At 34.5% G+C, this 18,571-nt stretch overlaps 1 protein-coding gene across 6 annotated transcripts in view; it reads right to left on the bottom strand.

The window, feature by feature from the left end:
* LOC306662821 (uncharacterized protein) overlaps positions 1-18,571 on the bottom strand; it is a 207,104-nt gene that overhangs the window by 15,426 nt on the left and 173,107 nt on the right. For 3 of the 6 annotated variants that reach the window (XR_013764264.1, XR_013764265.1, XR_013764266.1), the window contains 2 exons: positions 17,783-17,948; positions 8,345-8,490 (listed from right to left, as the gene is read on the bottom strand). The gene's annotated coding sequence lies outside the window, so the exon portion shown is untranslated. Of the gene's footprint in view, positions 1-5,485; positions 5,599-8,344; positions 8,491-17,782; positions 17,949-18,571 lie in introns of those variants that run through there. The other 3 variants (XR_013764268.1, XR_013764269.1, XR_013764270.1) reach the window with 3 other exon arrangements.

The following is an 18,571-nucleotide window of genomic DNA, read 5'->3' as shown; positions in this document are numbered from 1 at the left end:
ACTTAATATAATAAAAATAATAAACACTTGGGACATCTTTGTTAAACAAAAAGGTCCAATGCTCCATGTATGAATGTATTCTAATTTGCTGAACCAGTTCCTTATTGCAATTTAAGAGATTTCAACTGTGAGTGTTATGAGTAATTCCATGAGGGAATAGTCTTGACCATATGCCAATGTGCATTTTTGGAATAGTTTCCTTGAAGCAGTGCTACAGAGTTGAGGAGTAAATGTATAGCAGTTTCATTTAAAGATGCTAAATTCCTTTCCATTGAGGCTTACACCATTTTACATACTTATTTCACCAAAACCTCTATAATGGATAATCTTTGCCAATCAGGTGAGTAAAAATGGTATCTCAGTATCTTTTTAATTTGTATTTCTCATATTATGAACCATGTTCAACATCTATTCATATGTGTTAGGATCATTTTGTTTCTTTCCCTATGAACTATCTGTATCATTTGCCCATTTTTCTATAGAGATTTTGAATATCTTTTCTCAATCCTTAGAAGCATTTTATGTGTTTGAGATATTAATCTGTGTCCAATTTATTGTTCTTTTCCCTTATTGCTTCTGAAACTTGTTTGTGCATTTAGAACTCTGATCTGTTTTGATATCTACAATATGGTATGATGAATGGATGTAATTTATCTTTTATCCACATGGTTATCCAAGTGACCCAAAGCTGTTTACTGAGAAGGCTAGTTTCCCTTTGTTATCAATACTGTATTTAATTGACCTTACTACATTATTAATGCTGGTTCCATTGATCTTTTGGTCTACTGAAGTACCAATACCATGGGCTTTTAATCATAGAGACTTTATGTTTTGTTTTAAGAAAAGAAATGCATTGTTCTCTTTGGGAATTTCCTGATGATTGTTACTTGTCTTTTCTTCCATATGAACTTTATATTCAACTGGTATAGCTCCAGAAGGAAAATAATCTTATTTTACTGTGATTAAATTAAATCAATAAGTAATTTAGGAAGTACTGACATCTTTATGATGTTGAATTTTCTTGTATACAACTATCTCATGTCTTTCTATTTAAGTCTATTTTATGTCTTTTAAGCACATTTATAGTTTTCCTCATGTTGATTTTGTACACTTTTATTAGTTTTAAGCCTAAGAATTGTATTTGATTTTCTTTTATTCTATTTTATTTGTTATCAGACATGAAGTCTGCTCCTTCATTATACCCTCTATGGTTACTAACTTCCTAGGAAGGCTATTGATTTCCTTACGTTAATTTTATATTTAGCTACTATACTAAATTTTCTTATTTACAGTAGTTTTCCAGATTGGTTTTTTTTTTTTTTTTTTGGGGGGGGGGGTGGATTGTTCAAGATAAATAATCTTAATGTCTGTGATAATTTAACTCTTCACTTCCAATTATTATACCTTCAATTTCTCTTGTCTAATGACATTGGCTATTGCTTTCAATTAAATTTAAATAATAGTTGAGATATCCAGTTTAGTTTCCTGTTTTCGACATTAGTAAAAGTGTCTCTAATCTTGTTCCTCATTAGTTAATATATTCACTTTAATCTGATGGTTATATTTACTATCATATTAAAATATTCATCAATTCCTAACTTACAAGTTTAACCATTAATGGGTGATGAGTTTTTAAAATGTAATTTCAGGATCTATGTAGATAATCATGTGGTTTTGTTCTTTAATTCAAATAACATAATGAGTTATTTTAGCAGATTTCCAAATAAGAAGCCACCCTTAGAGCTGAAACATTGAGGGTACTAAATATCTTACATGGTAAGAACAACAAATGTGATCAGCAATGGTAGGATAGAAAACTGAGAAATTTGTCACTGGTCATATTTCCAAAGTGGAATCAAATTATTTGTGTAAAATCTTGAAGTTCATCATAACTGCAATGATAAATCATGCATGTGGCTTCTTATTAAGAGTCATGAATTTTATAATTTTCTCTCCAGCAGCAAAGAAAGTCAAATTAGAAAGAGTGAGCTATTATAGTGAGCCAGGTGCCTGAAAAAAACAGGGAGTAATTCACAGGTTTGGGGGAAATGTAATCATCGTGACTGGGTGAAGGGGTAAATGAAAAGGGGAGTCTAAGATAAATTCCAGGCTCAGGCAAATGGATGAATGATACAGCATTAATTAAGATAAGGAATATAGGAAGATGAGTAGTTTGGACAGGAAAGACAATGAGTTTGTCCTGAGTTTTAGATGCTTGTGGAACTTTCAAATATGTAGTTTTTTTTTTTTTTTTTTTTCTTTTTTCCTAGAGGTTGATAGATACGTAAGGGACATAGGCACACATTTTGAAATTTTCATCATAATGATAGATGGTAACTTAACCCACAGGAGAAGATGAAATATCAAGCACAGCATTCTCAGTGAGAAAGATGAGGGCTGAGGACTCAAAGTCACCTTACCTACCATAGGAAGCTGTAGAGAAGATTAGAAGATATAATATGAGTGAAAATACTCCTTATGGTGCTTAATAATTTTCTGCTAATATTGTTTTCATGGTTTAAATAAGCATGGCATACAAAAAACACGGTTTATTATCCACATGCATATAAATACCTGTAAAGATTAGATAAAGAGTGTATAAAATTCTTTATCCTACCTTAATTTGGAAATAATGTTGAGAAATTCCATAATGGCCCTAATTTTGACACTCCCAAAATTTCAGTTCTACCTGTAAATGCAAATAATATTTTTTATAACAAGTGAGTTTTTAAATTCCACTGGGAAAATGTCATTTATATGTGATAAATAAATTTGTTATATTCTGATTAAAATAAAGATGGGCAGAAATGTCATTTAGCTTCTCTTGTCTTATTCCAATTATAATTCTGGCTTTAATTTTAGAATCATAGTGCCTAGTGAGTAGTAATTTCAGAAACATACATGTGCAGCTTGTTAAGGTGTCTCATGCCTGTAATCCCAGCTACTGGAAAGGCTGAAGTTAGAGGATTGCAAATCCAAGGCCAGACTGGGAAACTTAGTGAGACACTATCTCAACAAAAATAAAAACTAAAAGCGCTGGTAGTATAATAAAAGAGCTGGAAACACAGCTCAGTGGTAGAGTGCTTGTCTAGCATGCTAAGCCTCTGGGTTCATTTCCCAATACTGAAAAAAAAAAAATGTAATTTGGATATTATTTGCCAAACATTCTTTCGATATCCATAAATATTTTCTAAGCATATTGCTTCTACATTATCTTTTTGCTTAACGTCTACAGTCCTGCAAACTTCATTTTATTTACAAAGCAAGATTTACAACTTAGAAACATCACCACTGTTTGAATTCTTAACCCTATAACCAGTAAAATGGAAAATATATTGGGTACTTCTCAGAGATGCCCAGAGAAATAAATGAATTAGGCACTTGTGAAGTTTAGTAGGAGAGCTACAAGACAACAATAGGTGGTGCTGCTGGGATGGAATTCTGCAAATGTACATTAGATTCCACCAATGCTATGGAAAGTTTTCCTGAACCGAATTAGTGTGCTTAGTAAATTAAAGTTTGGCTTGAGAACAGTTAAAACCTGATCAGGATGAGACTTTGAGAGAGAGTTTCAAACAACTCCTCATTCTGAAAAGAAATCTGTATTCACCCATGGGAGCTAACTTTTATAAGCAGATATAAATGTTAAGCAGCCAAATTCCACATAACTTCTTTTAACCCGAGGCAGCTTGAACTTTCTATTCTTATACCTGTCCAACAAAAGAGTATTACTGCTCAGTTGGAAAAGACACTCCATCCTAACTGTTTTACTATGTTTCCTCTTTTGCATCCTGAATTCAAGTGGAAGAGCACCTGAAGACTGGGTTTCCCCCTTGCCTAGAGGTTTGATAGTCCATAACCTTGACCTTGAGTAGCTTCCATCAGTTAAGACACAGCCTGTGACATCTGGACCATAGGATTGGTTGAGGTTTTGTGGAGGTTCTACACACCTACTCTTTGCAATGGCTGAATGATTTGAGGTATGGCAATACATTGATAACGAATAAGTTTTTCACGGAGAAGGAGGACCTGCATGTCCATTTTTTTTTTTTTTTCCTAAAGCCATTTCTTACCTTGCAATCAAAACAGGTTTTTCCCCTGGTTATGTCTTTAAAAGAAAATATGGGCCAACTGTGATGGAAATGTAGTATCCACATTTCTCTTTGTGGTAGAGTAATAGCTATGTGTCAGATAGTAGCACCATTGCTACTGTGGTTCCTCAACTTGTCAGTTTCCAGAGAAACAGGCATATATAATTGTTTAATGCTCAATCTTCCCTTAAATGTTTGGTTCACCTTTATAGCCCATCTTTATCATAGTGCCTGCCACACACCAGGTACCCAGCAAGTATTTGTTAACTTAACGCATGAATTCTCAGCACTTATGCATGGCTTTAATATTTAGGTTTTCCAAAAATCCTACACATTAACTTCTAATTTTAACTGTATATTTGAGATCTGGTTTGTACAAAATGATAGTAAGAGCAGAGATCCAGAGTCTGCCAGTCTGGGAACTATGGGCATAATAGGAATTATCTGTTCAGCCTCTGGAACTTGACAAGTATTATTTATAGCAAAGAAATCGTTCCCCCCATAAATGGACTATTTGAAGTTGGTTAGCAATTAACCTGGAAATTCTAATCTGTACTTTAAAGGCTTGTTTCATATACACATAGCATCTTATATTTGAAATAAGGTAAAGATCCATCTCTTTCTCTATTTACCCCAAAGTATCATAATGTTTGGACACTTTTCTTTACAAGTTTCAAGAGTATGGCATACTTGGCACAGATATACTTTATGGCCATGAGATATGTTACAAAGTCTCTAGTGAATGCAAACCCTCTCTCTCTTTTTGTGGGCCTTCCTTTTTTTTTTTTTTTTTTTTAATCCGTTTATGTGAAATAATTGGGATAGATTAGTCAAAAATGCTTTCATCTTTGTTTCTTGCCTACATTGCATTTTAAAATAATTAAAACTCCAGATTGTTTCTGTTTTTCACCTAAGTTTACTGGCATCCAGCAAAGAAGCCTACACTTTGATTTTAATCATGGCCAGACAATATAAGACCCCTGTTTCAGAAGCAGCAAGAGCAAGGAGTAGAAACCCTGCTGGGTAATTTCAAAGCAATGTACTTCCTGCTGCTAGCCCTACAGTATGAATTCTGTTCTGCCAAGGGCACCAATAGAAAGCAACTTCTAATTTGCACCTCACACATAAATTCACATTATGCCAATAGGTTTCAGAAAAAACCACAAGCTACCCACCTCAGCCGTCAGAGGTCTGTTAACAGACCTTTAACTATGATCTATTGTGCAGCAGGACCTAAAGACGCACACGGAGTCCCACTTTATAGAGCCCGCACTTACCTGACACCGTTTTTCCTTGAGATAATTATAAGTGTTTATTTTGGCTTTTAACAACTTTAATCACATTATTTAGCATGTTGCTGTTTTGTCATCAAGTTAAATGAATACAGAGTTCTCCCAGGAATTCCCTAGAAACTTACACATAGGGTGGTTTCACTGATGAGGGAGCCCAGCATATGAAAGAGTGGTGGTTAATTATATCACAGCTTCATAGATGCAAACATGTTTTTCTAAAAAAACAAAAAACAAGCAAACAAATAAATTCTTCCATGCAGTAGAGATAACCTAAATGAATGAGGTGTGATCTTCCTAATTAAAATAGCATGACTCTCCATTTGCTCTGAGGTTCTGTTTCCAGTGGTTTGATGGTAAGAGGGGTTCACAGTGAATCCAGCATAACGGCATGCATACAATGAGTCCTCGATGAGAAATATCACCGAGTTTACCACGTGGAATACAGAACAGCACTTCTCCAAGTTATCTGGAATTAGGTTTAAAAATAACCCCAGCCGATCACAAAAGGTTCTATAGTTGTTGTTAACTTTGAGCAACTGTTGAAACATCATGCTGTGCCAAACTGCATTTGATGGCCCAGTAACAGCAGAACTATAATACACTCAAATGGATTCTAAAAATACCTTTGTCCAGTGGAAACTAGTTTTATAAGACTGAAAACATCTTATCCTAATCTTGTATTCTTAAATCAACCTATTCAGTGTGTGAGTCAACTGGAAGATGGGTCTAGATTATTTGATTAACATTTAATATGTGCTAAAATGAATATGCCATTCTTATTTCTTTAATATTTTCATCTGGTGCTATTCTATTCTTAATTACACAAAAGTAGTAATTGGTATTTTCCACCTATTATTACATATTTCTATCACTTGAAGTAGTAACTTTGATTCTCTCAAGAAACTAATGATGAATGTTCTCTGTTTATTTCTGCACTATGCTCTCAAGTGGATATGCAAGGCTTCTGAATGTAACAATAAGGGAAATAAGATGACAAAGGAGGAAAATGACATTATTCCTTTGAATCATCCCATTTATTTTGCTTGAAGAGCTCTAGGGCAATTTGTAGCCTGACCATTAGATTCATCATCTGTTTGACAAATTGAAGAATAATTAGTTCATAAATAAAGGTCTTTGTTGGGTATAACCTCAAGCCTAGATATAATAAATTCATACCTAACAAAGAAATGCCAAACCAAGAAGTAGCACAAATATGGAAAATGAATACAGAGAAATAAGCTCCTAGTGTACATCAGTATTTTAAATATCCTTAGGAATTATTAAGAGTTTCTAAGGTTTTATATATATATATAAAACCTTATATATATATATATATATATACACACACACACACACACACATATATATACTTAAACACAGATAAATAATGATTTTAAAAGAGTCAATATTTTTAATAGGTTTCAGCTCCAAGTCTAGTAGATCAACAGTCCAGAACAAGTAAATGCCAAAATACCTGTGCATTTCAAGGTGGCTTTGCCTCTAGAAATCTTATAACAGCTGAGTTTCTTTATTATTTGAGCAAAAGATCCAATTTTCCCTTGCTCCAGCAAACTCTTTACAAAGGAGAATACTAAACATTTTATGGTTAAGAGACCTGAATTTTGTTCTCACTTTTCTATTAACAAAGTAGTATTTTCCTTAATCACTTCCCATTCAGTGGTAAGACAATTATTCATAACTTCTCTCTGACTTTAGTGTTCTTTTATTAGATTATACTGATGAAATAAAGAAATGAAATATGTTCATTTTCTCCCTTCATCATATGTTACCTGGATATATTACAGTGAAAACTATACAGCATAAAAACTTAAAAATAAGGTACAAAAAAATAGTTCATACAAAATTTTTAAAACTTCTACTTTAATCCATTTTTGTTGTGATTCACATCAAATTATTATTATTATTATTATCATTATTATTATATCATTATTTTTAGTATTTCTGAGCTGAGAGAATTAGACTGGACTGAAATTACTCATCTACAACATTGGGTATAAGAATATGATTGACCAATTTCTTCAAAATTATTTTGAATCTAGAATTATATACCCAGCTAAATTATAATTCAACTCTATGGGCAAAATTAATCTTTAGTCATACAACTAGAAAAATTTACCCCTCACATATCTTTCAGAAATATTCATGAATAAAATATTAATAGTTAAAATTCAGCAGTGAATTATAAAAAGAATACACAATGAACAAACAGGCTTATTCTTGCAAGCAAAAGATGGCTTAAATTTGGAAATCAACCCATGTAATTTACTATTTCAACATATGAAAAGAGAAAATTCTATAGGGTTATTTTTAAAGCACTTTTAAAGCAGATTCTATAATTCCTTTTGCTAATAAAAATAAAGACTCCTAGAAAACTTTTAATAACTTGAAAATGATATAAAAATCTCTGATAAACATCATAATTAATAATTGCTAAATTAAATCAGGAGCTATGAAGGGTTGCTTATAATAACCTTATTATTCAAGATTATGATGGAGCATTTGGTCAGTGTAATAAAAGTAGAATGTGTATATCAGAAATAAACAAAACAAAACTGCCCTTATTTACATATTCTATATTCGCCTATCTAAAAACTCCAAGACAATCACTTGAAAAATCATTAAAACTAATAATAAAGTCCAGTGAGGTAGCCATATAAAACATAAATATTCAAAAAACAATAACCAATTATGAATACAAGGAAAAATATATCTAAATCACAAGAACAACAAAACAACAAAATCAGTAATAAATATCAATATGTACTTGAAGATATTATTTATGCCTAACTAAAGAAGACCCTTACAAAGGACTAAATAAGTGAAACTATAAGACATTTTTTAGATGGGAAGATACAAACTATGGCAATAGTTTATTTATTTGCTAGGGTTGCCATAACACTATCACAGACTACATGGCTTAAACTACAGAAAATTACTTACAGTTTTGGAGGTCAAAAGTCCAAAATCAAAGTTTCAACAGTGTTAGCTTTTCCTTAGGCTTTCTTTTTGGTTTGTAGATTGCCATCTTCTCTCTGTGTCTTCCTGTGATTTTTCCTCTGTACCTGATTGTGTCCAAACTTCCTTTTCTTATAAGGACATCAAATATATTGGATCAGAACCAACCTTAATGACTTCATTTTAACTTAATACTCCCTTAAGAAGTTCACTTCCAAAAACTTGGAATGGAATCACCATTTGACCCAATTATCCCACTCCTTGGTTTATACCCAAAGGACTTAAAATCAGCATACTACAGTGACACAGCCACATCAATGTATATAGCAGCTCAATTCACAATAGCTAAACTATAGAAACAACCTAGATGCTCCTTCAACAGATGAATGGATAAAGAAAATGTGGTGTGTAGATATACAACGAAATATTATCCTCTTTAAAGAAGAATGAAACTCTGTCATTTTCTGGTAAATGGATGGAGTTAGAGAATATCATGCTAAGCAAAACAAACCAAACCCCAAAAAGCAAAGGCCAAATGTTTTCTCTGATATTCAGATACTAATTCACAGTGGGAGGAGGGGATAGGAAAGAATAGAGTTACTTTATATTAGGTAGATGGGAGTGAAGGGAGGGGAAGGGGTATGAGTGAAGGAATGATAGTAGAGTGAAGCAGACATTATTACCTCGTGTGCATATATGACTGCATGGCTGATGTGATCCTACAATGCATATAATCAGAAAAGTGAGAGATTACTCCATTTATGTATGATCTATCAAAATGTATAAATGCATTCTACTGTCATATACAACTAATTAGAACAAATTAAAAAAATTAAACACTTCCAAATATATTCACATTCTGAGGTATTAGGGCTAGGGCATCAACATGTGAATTTTAGCAATGACATTTATTTTTCAAAATAATCTAAATGAACAAATTGTTATTAAAATCTGCTACTGTTTGTATGTCAAATGTCCCCAAAGTTCTGTGATTTAAAGTCTTGGTCCCAAGGTGGCACCAATGGAAAGTTCTCCAGACCTTTAGGAGATGGGGTTATATGAGAGATCCTTTGGTTCATGGGGGCATGCTTCCTCTTTCTGTTTGCTTCTTGTCTTGTGATATAAGTGGTTTGCTCTGCCACATGCTCCTGCCATGATGTATTCTGCCTTTTTCAAAGCCCCAATATAATTTGACCACTTAATCTTAGACTGAAACCTCCAGAATCATGAGCCAAAATAAATCTTTTCCTTTTACAAGTTAACTGTCTCAGCTATTTTTGTTATAGTAATGAAAAGCTGACTAACACGAAAGTACAACACAGTTTTTCATGAAACCTGACAAGGTAACATAAAATTTATGGAGTGAATCTACAGAGTCAGTTCTATAAGAATAAATGCATAAGAAAATTGTGAAACAGAAGAGCACTCGGGGGCAGCTCCCTGTACCAAATTTCAAGGCATACTCCAAGTCTGTGGAAAGCCATCAAGGTCGAGAGCCTACAATCCCTGCCCTATGTATGCCTTGTCTACTCACCTGCCATCTGCCCTGTGGATCTTTGGATTGCCCTGATGCTGAATACCCTTAGCTGCCCCATGACCCACCTGGTAGAGAACAAGGACTTGGTTCAATTCCCTCAGCTTCATCCTCCCTCGACAGGAAGCAGCCTGAAGATGTCTTCACCCATTTTCATAGAAATAGAATGTAGAAATTAACACTGGGGAAAATGTAACAGTGGTCCATTTTATGCTTTGAATAAAACCCTTGCTGCTCTGCCACTGTGACTTATTTTTAAAAGGATATGTTTCTCAACCATTTGATATGGGCCAAACTGCGAGCAAGCATATTGAACACATGGATTTTCTTGAAGCAGGCTGACAGGAAAATCAGAGAATGTAGTTTATAAGAAAGAATTTGTCATTTCATTTTCTTTTTTTTTTTAGGGGAAAAAGTACAAATTTCTAGTTTAGCTGCAGGGAAAAACAGCAAGATGAAAAGATGATTTTTAAAAGAGAAAACAAATAAAATTTATTAGTGAATAAACACTTCTCTAAGACTGAATTAAAAGATCAGCTGTTCATATTAATATTCCTTTATAGATAGTGAAATTAGTGTAGAAATGTTTTCAAATTAATCTCTTATGATGTGGTCACTATTAGGTAGAAATATATTTTATAAATGCTAATAAAATCCTATTATAAAGCTAAAAAAAAAAAAAAAAGGAAAAGGACATGTTTCTCTTCCTCTCTCCCTCCTCCTCCCTAATCTCAGGGGAAACAGGATTACTTCTCTTTCCCATCCTAGGCTGTGTTATCTGTCTTGGAGCACACACCCATCACAGGAATGAAGTGAAGGAATTCGGACTTTGGGGATGGCACCAGAAAATCTATGAAATGACTCTCTCCCAAGTTAACAGGGGAATTACAGCACCATGTCAGGGAACACCTGGAATATAACCTTTAAATTACCCCTGTTCCTGATGGTAGGTAGAATCACAGCCTCTGGTACAGGAGTCCCCTATGTTTCTCCTTTGGTAGCAAAGCAATAAAACTTCCTTTTCCTTTTTCTAAAACAACAACAACAACAAACAATAACAACAACAAAATAACCACTGAACTTAAATCAGAGATGTGGGTCTCCCTCCAGCTCAGTAAGTAACCTGAGCAAGTTCCTTCACCTCTTTGGGTCTCAGTTTCCTAATATGTAAAATGGTACTAATAGTGATTACCACTTAAGGAAGTTGTGAAGATTAACAGATGGTACTGGCACACACTAGAGGCTTAATAAATGTTGGAGAATGTTAGAGATTATTATTATTAAATGAGGGTATTAAAGAATTATAATAGTGTGAAGAAAATATAAATAGGTCAATGGAACCAAATAAAAACTCCCCAAACAACACGATGCTTATATGAAAATTTAGTCTATGAAACTATTGGCATTAAAATCTGTGGAAAAAAAAAAAAAAAAAACAACTGTCAAGCAAAGTGGAAAAAAAACTACTTCCATAAGAAAATTTTGACCTGTATTTAGCAGATATAGAAAGAACATAATAACATAGAAAACTTAAACTACCAAAGAATAATGGACAAAACTTACGTTATGATCTGACAGAAGAGAAAGTACCAAAGACTGGCAACCATACAAAATTATGTTTAATATCATGTTTAAAAAGGAAGTAGAAAGTATAATATGTTTCAGCAATGGATGATTCTGATCTTACTTTCCTATGTATGTATATGAATATACCACAGTGAATTTCACCTTCATGTGTATCCACAAAGCACTAATTTTTTAAAAATTATAAATAAATAGAAGGAAAATCAGTAGAGTCAAGGAAAAGGAATTAGGGAGGAGGGAAAGGAAAAGGGAAGTACTGGGACTGAATTAAGAGTAAATTATATTCCATGCTTATATAATTATGTCAAAATTAATCCTAATATTATATATAACTAAAATGAACTAATGAAAAAGAAAGATATTTCAACTACTTAATTGGTAAAAACTCAGAAGATTGAAAATGAAAATTTGGTAGTATTGATTGTTTTAAGCACAATGTGGAAATATCCACCAAAATTATGATGTATAAATTCCTTGATGTATAGGAGGATTTCCTATAGAAATAGTAAGGGATGTGTGTATAGAGTCTATATTCTTTTTCAGTGAAAAGTTAGAAGCCACCTCAATATCTCAGGGGATGCTGAAGGATATTATAAAACATTCATATTATGGAATGTTAAAAAGAATTAGGTAAATATATAAATTAACATAGAAAAATAGCTACCAAATATTGTCAAATATTTGTGGTTTCAAAAATCTTTATGCCTAAACATTTACAAATACCTAGGAAAAGACTGAAGATAACATATGTAAAAAACAGTTATCACCAGACAGGGTAGAAGGTTGGAAGACAGAGAGAATTCTAGGGAAGCTAATATTTTTATATGTGTGTCATTTGTAATTTTTGAAGTGATCAGGTATTAATTTGATATTCAAATTTCTAAGTATAAAATGCCAATAGCCAATTATAGGACCGAGACCATAAAGCTGGAGGATCATTATCAATTGCTCGCTGGGGAAATGAGCTCTAAACTGGAATGGTGACCTTCTAATTATGTGTGAATCACTAGTGAAAAGCAATTCCATTGACAGAAAAGGCATGTGGAAAGAAAGCTGTTAGTACCATTGAAGAGCAACTAGGGAGCTCACTGCCGCTAATTTCATGTCCTGGTGTAGGCCAGTATCCATTCAAGTAGCACTTCTGGAATCTCTGTCCCGATGCTAATTTTTTCCCCAGGAAAAAGCATGGACTTAACTAATACATGGGTTTGGAACAAAATGTAGACAGGCCTGGATCAGCTCTTTCTCTGCCCCTCTTGGGGATCTGATCTTATGTCTGTGTTCTTGTCCACTCTTGGTCATGCCATAAACTTAATGGGTAAGACTCTAAGAGGAGGGTGGCCTGTGGTTGTCCAGAACTGCCTGGGCTAGTGTACTATTGCCATATACCTAGGAAATGTCCCCCAAATCAGCCTTTAGTGAGGGCAAACAAAGCTGTTGTTTTGATTAAGCGCTTGATTCTTGAAACCCAAAATGTTTGGAGTGGTTTAATTTATTAGTAATACCAAACTCCAGATGCTTCTAAAGAGATGCTGTGTAATTCATGTTGGAATTGTACTCACTTATTCATTTATCCAGTCAGCAAATTCTGAGTTAGGCTCTGGGAATACAGGGATTCTATAATAGGTAACCTACACTTAAGGAGCCCAAAGCATATTAGGGAGACAGACGCATTCAAAGTTAGCATTCTGTCAGGCATTTGGAAGGTGCATAAAGAAGGTGATATGAGATGAGTTTTAAAGGTAAATAAATTAACGTAGGTTGGTGAGGGCAGAGGTGAGAATATGGCCCATCAGGAAAAGGAAACAGCACACATGAGGACAAGAAGGTTTGGGAGAGCTCTGTACATTCAGGGAGATTTTTGAAGCTTGGTGTAAGTAAAGGACAGATGGGACACACACAGGGGTGGTGGTAGCCAGAACTGACAAAAGACAATTAGAACTGCATTATGCAATTCCACCAGAAAACTCTTAGAACTCATAAGTGAATTCAGTAAAGTAGCAGGTTACAAGATCAATGCTCATAAATCCAATGCATTTTTATACATAAGTGATGAATCCTCAGAAAGAGAAATTAGGAAAACTACCCCATTCACAATAGCATCAAAAAAAAAAAAAAAAAAATATTTGGGAATCAATCTCACAAAAGAGGTGAAAGACCTCTACAATGAGAACTACAGAACACTAAAGAAAGAAATTAAAGAAAACCTTAGAAGATGGAAAGATCTCCCATGTTCTTGGATAGGCAGAATTAATATTGTCAAAATGGCCATACTACCAAAAGTGCTATACAGATTCAATGCAATTCCAATTAAAATCCCAATGGTGTACCTTACAGAAATAGAGCAAGCAATTATGAAATTCATCTGGAAAAATAAGAAACCCAGAATAGCTAAAGCAATCCTTAGCAGGAAGAGTGAAACAGGGGGTATTGCAATACCAGATCTTCAACTCTACTACAAAGCAATAGTAACAAAAACGGCATGGTATTGGTACCAAAATAGAAAGGTAGATCAATGGTACAGAATAGAGGACACGGACACAAAACAAATAAATACAATTTTCTTATACTAGACAAAGGGGCCAAAAATATGCAATGGAAAAAAGATAGCCTCTTCAACAAATGGTGCTGGGAGAATTGGAAATCCATATGCAACAGAATGAAACTAAACCCATATCTCTCATCATGCACGAAACTAAACTCAAAATGGATTAAGGACCTCGGAATCAGACCAGAGACCCTGCAGATTATAGAAGAAAAAGTAGGTCCAAACCTTCAACTTGTTGGCTTAGGATCAGACTTCCTTAACAGGACTCCCATAGCACAAGAAATAAAAGCTAGAATCAACCACTGGGATAGATTCAAACTAAAAAGCTTTCTCTCAGCAAAGGAAACTATCAGTAATGTGAAGAGAGAGCCTACAGAGTGGGAGAATATCTTTGCCAATCATACTTCAGATAGAGCGCTAATTTCCAGACTCTATAAAGAACTCAAAAAACTCTACACCAATAATACAAATAATCCAATCAACAAAAGGGCTAAGGAAATGAACAGACACTTCACAGAAGATATACAAGCAATCAATAGATATATGAAAAAATGTTCAACATCTCTAGTAATAAGAGAAATGCAAATCAAAACTACCCTAAGATTTCATCTCACCCCAATTAGAATGGCGATTATCAAGAACACAAGCAACAATAGGTGTTGGCAAGGATGTGGGGAAAAAGGTACACTCATACATTGCTGGTGGGGTTGCAAATTAGTGCAGCCACTCTGGAAAGCAGTGTGGAGATTCCTCAGAAAGCTTGGAATGGACCCTCCATTTGACCCAGCTATCCCACTCCTTGGCCTATACCCAAAGGACTTAAAATCAGCATACTACAGAGATACAGCCACATCAACATTCATAGCTGCTCAATTCACTATAGCCAGATTGTGGAACCAACCTAGATGCCCTTCAGTTGATGAATGGATAAAGAAACTGAGGCATATATATACAATGGAATATTACTCCACCATGAAGAATGATAAAATTATGGCATTTGCAGGCAAATGGATGAAATTGGAAGATATCATGCTAAGTGAGATAAGCCAATCTCAAAAAACAAAAGGACAAATGATCTCGCTGATAAGCGGATGAGGACATATAAGGGAGTGTAGGAGGGGTTAGTGTTAGGGTTAGGGTTAGGTTTAGGGTTAGGGATAAGGAGGGTGGTAAGAATGGAGGAAGGAAGGACTGTATAGAGGGAAAAGAGGGGTGGGAGGGGTGGGGGGGAAGGGGAAAAAATAACAGAATGAATCAAACAACATTGCCCTATGTAAATTTATGATTTTTAATTAAAATAAATAAAAAAAAGAACTGCATTATGCAACACTGTGAATATTATGCTCATCTTGAATGTGATAGAGAAATTACTAAGGAATATTTAACACTGAAGTAAAATGTTAAATTTTGCACTTTATTCAAATCACTCTGATGATACATGAACAGCATGTATGAGGGCAAGAAGGTTTTCCTACCACTTTAAAACTTAGACTTCTAATCCATTTCAATGTAATACCTACTAAGAGGTGGCATGTTCAGAAGACTCACTGAAAATTAACTACTGACTTGAAGAATTTGGGCTGTAATTAGATATCAGGTTGGTAATACATTTGTTTGCCAGTTCCTAAAAGAAATATTAGCCACGATTGATTTTTTTCTATTTTTGATTTTATTAATCTTTATATTAACCCATAGGCAGGTTGTAATTATTATCTTACTTATATTGGGGGGTTACTGGGGATTGTACTCGGGGACACTTGACCACAGAGCCACATCCCCAGTCCTATTTTGTATTTTATTTAAAGACGCGGTCTCACTCAGTTCTGAGTTACTTGCTGCCTCACTTTTGCTGAGGTTGTCTTTGAACTTGTCATCCTCCTGTCTCAGCCTCCCAAGCCACTGGGATTACAGGTGTGCGACACTGCACCTGGCTCTTACTCATTTTATACATGAAGAAAAATAGCCACCAAAGGATTAAGGGGTTTTGTTCTGACTCAACACAAATCAAGAGCAGAGCCTGAGTTTGGGTCTCCCTTGAATCTGATAAGAATATGGAATGGTAGTGATTTATTCCGTATTAGAAATTCTTCCCACTACAATACTCTTTCTGCGATAGCCATAACAAGCAATTACATTTGAATTAGAGATTCTATTTTTCTCTAAGTTCGAATCCAAATTCAAAGTGAAATGAAATAACTAGAGCAAAAACAGTTTTTTGCAGAGCAATTAAAATAATGTTTACTGCCCATTTTAATTTTTTTCCAAACTGTTCCTCAGCTTTTTTCCTTTGATATAAATAGCTCGTTTTGGTATTCTACGAGGAGATCATACTGTGTTGTAAATGCAGTGGAATACTGGGTGCCAGGCTAAATATAACCGTACAAGCCTTACGATAAACTTCCTGGATAGTGTCATGACTTCTGCATATTAAGAGTCAGACCATGCCCTACTGTTTGAAAGTCAAGAGATTCATGGGGAGCAGCTTTGGAGGAATGGTAGCCCTGTGATTTAACCCTTTCCCTGTATTTTTTCTTTAAATTACTGACATGCTGGTAAAAGCTTTCCAAAAGAAAAACCACTGAGAAACATTTCCAATGTTTACTCTCCAGCTTCATGATTATACAGCTTCAGTGGCTGCAGTTAGCTCTCAGGATTCATGTTCAGAAATAGGTAGTGACATTACCTCGATGTGGTAGCAATCTCTAATTTTTTAATACATTAATTCCATTTTTATTCAGTGCAGCAGATGGTCGAGGCTCTCTTTTATCTCAGCTTAAAACAATAGTTTGAGGAAGAATTTATAGCTCCCTCTAGAAGTCAGAGCTTTTGGTATATTGTGGTTCTTTCTGCAACTGTCGTCATCTCTAATGTCTTGTTCATTTGAATTAATTTTAATTTTAGCACCTAACCACAAGTTTCAGTTCAGAAATTCAACCAATTTACATTTTGACAGCACATGCACTGATTATCTACGTGTTTAAGTAGTAACAATACTGAAAATAGCTTATAAAATGAGAAGAAAAAAAAAAAAAGTGTTGTAGCTCTCTCCAGAAGAAATATTCATCACAGAGTTCACATGATCCCAAAGGCAGGTTTCTCAAGTCTGTGAAAAGCTATGGAGTATTTCATTTTCCCAGAGATTAAACAGTAAAATGTGAACAAAGTGTGTAAATTAACCTTATACTTGGCCTTCCCTTTCATTCACCCTCAATACAAAGGAATCATAAATGGAGAGGATCCCTAACCACATACCACGTGCTTTTCCTGCATGTGAGGAGTGGTGACAGGGGGACTTAAACTTTGATTCTGCAAATATCAAGGCTAAGGAAATTATCTAGGGGTGGGAAGATTCATGAGATAAAATCTAATGGAATAAAACAAAAACTGCTATGTGTTCTTTCCCAGAAATTGCTAACAATCCTTTATGAGATTCTAATATGTTTGGTCGACTTGAATTTGATAAGATGGGTTTGATTTTTTTTCCTCTGGCATATTTGAACTACTCTCCACCTAATGATTTTGACTAGCAGCGCTGGTTCTAGAAGCCATGCCAGCCAAAGTCTAGACCTTGGAGTTTCAGATGAGAGCAACACAATTACTCAATCAAAAGTTTATTAGATTATTAATATTAACACCATAGTTTTGCTATAAAATGATACATTGAGAGTTAAGTACCTCCTCCAAATGCCATGGACTTCATATTGAACAGATGAGAACTAATGATTTGAATATCCATAAATGACTAAAGGAAACATACCTTTTTATAAACATTACTATCATTTACTCTGCAATCCTCTCTTGTTTATCATCAAAGCACTATCTATGGTGGCATAGTCAAAGCTTGCTGTGATTGGTTTTCTTTGTTGAACTAATTACTGTATTCATCATATGGCCACCAGCCATGTCCTATTGAAGTGGTTTGCCTGTAAATTAGAAGAAAAAAAAAACAGGTTTTAATCTCCTGGGGTCAAGGGAGTTAAAAAAAAAAAATCTTTAAAAACTAAAACAAAACAAAACAAAAATGTAAAAGCATAGATTATCTATTCTACTGGCATGTGAGTTGTACCACCCTAGAGGGTTGTCCCGAGATAAGCCCACAAGAATCAGGAGAGAGGTTCTAAAACTTCAGCCTGCTGGATGCTTCTCTCTTTTTGTATATTTCAGATGGCACCAATCGTAATGACAGTGTTCCTTTGCACTGCATGGTAACAAATTCAATGCACCAATGAAGCTTCTTTACAGATTAAGGAAGAGACTTATAGAAAACTAAATGCATTTAGAGTATGTATTTGGAGAAAAGATGATAACCCAGAGCCAAACATTGAATATTCTGAATATTTTAAAGTGAAGTATTCAAATCAGGGAAGCCAGAGCTGTGTTTGGCATTCCTTTACCATATCTATGGGACTCCAGAAAGAGGCACAAGGATTGAGGTCCACCTCCAATGGAGACCAGGAAGGAAGACTTAAGGTTCCTCAAAGGAAAGGATGCCCCCAAGATGAACATGGAATACCCACAGCCTCTACCTATGGTTCACTCCCTTAGT

The sequence above is a fragment of the Sciurus vulgaris genome (genome assembly GCF_902686455.1).
Source record: "Sciurus vulgaris genome assembly, chromosome: 5".
NCBI lineage: Eukaryota > Metazoa > Chordata > Mammalia > Rodentia > Sciuridae > Sciurus > Sciurus vulgaris.
This window is presented reverse-complemented; position numbering and strand designations above follow the sequence as displayed.